Source organism: Poecilia latipinna, unplaced genomic scaffold (genome assembly GCF_001443285.1).
Source record: "Poecilia latipinna isolate Pla-1442-1.1 unplaced genomic scaffold, P_latipinna-1.0 Scaffold2552, whole genome shotgun sequence".
NCBI classification, from domain to species: domain Eukaryota; kingdom Metazoa; phylum Chordata; class Actinopteri; order Cyprinodontiformes; family Poeciliidae; genus Poecilia; species Poecilia latipinna.
Window position 1 is genome coordinate 68,560 of NW_015115168.1, and position 4,342 is coordinate 72,901.

General features: G+C 40.4%; 1 long non-coding RNA gene across 1 annotated transcript; it reads left to right on the top strand.

Moving 5' to 3' along the window:
* The first annotated feature begins 283 nt into the window (after positions 1-283).
* Positions 284-1,969, top strand: LOC106938294 (uncharacterized). Its single transcript, XR_001422588.1, has 2 exons — positions 284-570; positions 681-1,969. It is a non-coding gene; the product is annotated as an uncharacterized LOC106938294 (long non-coding RNA).
* Positions 1,970-4,342: the final 2,373 nt, after the last annotated feature.

Sequence of the window (4,342 nt, forward strand, 5' to 3'; positions counted from 1 at the left end):
CTCTTGAGTAAAATGTCTGGATTTTCTACCCACTGAATGAAAAACAAACATGTTTTAACCAAAATTCACCAGACACAGAAAAATACACCTGGAGTTTTTGTTAAAGTTTCATAAGTTTTTTTTTATTGAAAGAAACTGATTTGAAAGAAAAAAAAATCATTTTGCCTGATTTTGTTACTCATACGAATTGTTGTAATTTTTGTCCTTAAAATACCAACATTTCCACTTAACTTTACATTTTGGTCCATCTGATTATGTAATTTTTAAATGATTGATAATTTGATCAATGCTTTTTACCAAATACTTTGTTACTCTTACTTGACTTACTGCCCAGCTCTACCATGCATTAAACACCTCCTCTGTTATCTTTAGCTTAAATAAGCTAAAACTGCACATAAACTTTAATAGGTTAAATTTAACCATTTTCAACTTTTTTCAGACTAAATGATGGAACCAAGAAGCAAAAATCATTTGCTGCAGCTTGAAATCATTTTTACACCATTTTTGGCGCCCCTTCCAGCAGCGCCTCTATGTAGTGCACGCCCATTTTTTTCAACGCTATCACTTCCGGTACGTCTCAGTTTTCCTCTGTTTGTTTTTTTCTGTTTAGCTTTGAATGTTTTGGATTCACTCCCAACCATTTTACTCCTATGATAAAAACAATATCCTCCATCAATTAGGTTCCAACATCATGGCTCCTGCAGCAGACGGATCCGCTGGGCAGGAACCATGCACCATCATTTCCTCTTTCCACGAATCCACAGTTGGACTGGTACCTGACTGGATCTTCATTTCCTGAGGGACAGTAAAAAAAAAAAAACTCTTGACTTGGTTGCCAAATACATCTCAACTCAGACAAACGCTTCCATCTTCAGCAAACCCTGTTTTAGGATGAAACTATCTGAGTGTTTCCTGCACAGATTATGCTTCAGATTTGCTGCGCAGCAGAAATGTGCTGCAGTTCTTCATGCACTCAGCTCCACAAAGGCTCCAACATCATCTCCTGGATTAATCACTGAATCCCGTTTTGTAGCTTCTGAGGTGAAGAATGCGGACACATTATAGATCAAATCATTTACACGTGCAGAAACTCAATGCAGAAAATGCTGACTAGAAATATTTTCACACTATTTTTGGCGCCCCCTCTAACGCAGCGCCCCTTTGTCGCATATAGTGCGCACACACTTTTTGCTGCTACTTCCAATACGTCTCTGTTTTCATCTGGATCTTTTTTTTTTCTTTCTGTTTATCTTTGAATGATGTTTTGTATTTATTCCCATCTTATCAATTTTTTACTTTGATTTATTCATTTTTTAAGTTTTCTATGGTTTTTGCTTGGATCGTCTGCCCCACTGCTTCCATTTCTTTCCTTTTACGATCTGCATATTATGTTTGGACCAGCATTTTTCTCCACGCTCTTAATTTGAACGAGTTTTAAAATCCTTTTTGTTGTTTCAGCTGATAATTGTCTTGTTAAAAACTCCGCTGAGTTCTTCAGCAGAATTGGATTTGTGTAAGAAATGACAACTACAGACTGATTCCACATTTTTACTCTAGTTTTGTCGTTTGTTTATTGATAATTGTTTGGTAAACATCTGCGTCAGAGCATTGACGTTGTTCTCTAACGCGCCAAGATTTCACTTAAAGCAGCTCTAATTTTCTCTCTTTGTTCTTTTATGAAGGCTAGCGGTTCTTCTTAAACTTTACAGACGATTTTATTGCAAAAACAGATTAAAACAACAATTTTAAACGCTTAAAAAGTTTTACAGTATCTCTAAATTTCTGTTTTTGAAACAATATGCTTTCGCCTTTACCACTTATTTCACTTTCAGTCAAATTTTATATTTGATCTTTCTGCAAATCATGAAAGTTGCTGCTGCTGCGTAGAAGTGAAATAACTTCTATCACAGATTTGATTGATTTTTCTGGTGTTTCTTTCTATAATCAGCAGTTCAATGCGCCAAAAAAAGAGAAAAAAGATATAATAAAAACCAACGCAAGAAACAAGTCGTGCTGTTGTTTGAAGGCTGCAGCAATGGCTCTATGATTCATGGAGTAAACGGCCAAGAAAGGGAAAAAAATAGTCGTCTTTGAATGAGATGCACTGTGTTGTTGCAGTGAATGTGCGGAGATATTGGTGTCAGGAGGCCTATCTCCTGCTGACACAGTGACACAGGCCTGGACGCACACACACAGCCAGCCTTGCATCACTTGAGCCGCAAATTAATCTTTACAGAAATAGAAGGTTGCATGAAACATAGTAAATGCAAGCGAAAGGTTAATGTGGGCAGTAAATGAATAAAAACGGCGGATTTGCAAGGTTTTCAGCGCGTAAACTTAGATGAACGCTGGATTATACGAGCAGAAAATCACTTTGAGGTGAAAAGAAAAGTACACAGATCATCTTTTGTTCTTTTAAAAATGTTTTAAATTGGTCCTGTATATAAAGCTTTGTGTACTACTGTTATTTGCGACCCTGCGTTTAAGAGAGCCTAGCTTATATTTAATAGAAGCTTCTTCTATAGCATTGCAGTCCTGGTGAATTCAGATTGGGGCCGGATGCCTGCAGACATTAAAGATTTACTGACAGCTAAATATTTCAGGACGGCACCTTGTCAGTCGCCCTCACAATTTATCCCCCCTTCGTCTGATGGAGGATGCCATCCTTTATTTACACCCGGCTGATTAAATGTGGGCGGAAACAACTGAAAAGTTAATTTTCTTAATTATAAGCTCTTTCTTAACACAGTGAAGTGTGGGCGCTCGTTTTATTTTGTTGTTATTTTGGGGGATTTTAATGTTTGGTGTTGAATGAACCGGTATGAGCAGCATTTATTGCATTTCGTAACTGAATCATGAAAAAATAAATAAATAAGAAAATCCCGAAAGGGTGAAATTAGAGGGAGTGTGCGGCGAGTGCGCGCACGCGTCCTCTCTCTCTCTCTCTCTCTCTCTCTCTCTCTCTCTCTCTCTCTCTCTCCCCATAGAGAGAGAGAGAGTTAGTGAGTGGAGGGGGGTATCTGTGAAAATAATATCAGGCTTTTCCGTCAGAATGAACTTTACTACTGTATCCAGCCATGAAATAATCTGACCCGACACTTCAAACCATCTGCGCTATCTATCCGCCCTCTTATTTACTAAATCAGCCTGCGCACAAAACGGAGTGTGTCTGATAGCCCACTAAAAAACCCGAGGAGCCTGCCGGGGCCGTCATAATCCCACACACACACGGACACACACATATTCCTCCTCTGCTGTGTTTTTTGCGCATCACAAATTGAACGCTGTCGACACTGATGGAGGAAAATAAAGAAAACAATAATTACATACAGGAAGTCTGTTTTCTTATTTATTTAACATCATAAAAATGTAGCTCGAAATGTAAATATTGGAGAGATGAAGATTTAAAAAACCAAAAATAAAAAAATAAAAATTAATGGGATTATTGTGAAATAGGGAATTTAACCGATGCGTAAAGAATACAAATTAAACACCGAGCGTAATGATGCGTAAGGCTGCGTTATAAATCCCAGTGATCACCCTTATCGCCACAGGCTCTGGCTAAATATGATATTGTCTGTTTCATTCTGACATTATCTTTTTTTATCTTGGGGGCAGCAGGGCCGTTTGTTTCCTGCGCAGTTGTGTCATTTCGCTGCGTAAAGCCGCCTTAACGCGCTCTAACGTTAAACCGGCTGTGCGTCTGTTCGCATATCCGCTGCGCACACTTTGTGCGACATAAAGAAGGCGCATACAGGGAAGGAAGGACAGAAGGGAAGAAGGGAGGAAGGAAGGAAGCGTCGAAACGTTTCAGGACGCGCACCAAAATAAAAAAAGGGTCAAAATGTTGATATTGTGTTTGAAAAGGGAGGCGCTGAGCTCTCCTTTCCGCCCGATTGGCCGGATTTGACAGTGATTGACGTGCATCCATGGCAACCGCGCAGCCAATCTGCCAAGTCCAATAGGAAATCATCTGAGGGGGCTTGACTAGCTTTTTCTCTCCCCCCTCCTCACCCCTCCCTTAAAAATACATTTCAGCTCCGGCTTTAATTCTTCCCTGCATTCAGTCCCAGGCTACCTTGAAAAATACACCGCCGCTCGGGCTTTAAAGGCTCCAGCATCTTCGGCCAAGTTCACCGCGGCGGAGTGAGGATGCGGTAGCCGAGGCCCCGCACAGCATCGTCCCTCCTCAGCGGCGCTTCCCTCGGCTGCTCAGACGGGTTGGTCCGCTAACTTTGGGATTTGCCTTGGTTTTTTTTTTTTCTTCTTCTTCTTTCTTTTTTTTTTTGGTGCCTTGGATTGCCTCGGCGCACGGGGAGAAGACGCGGGGGAAAGGGGGGGG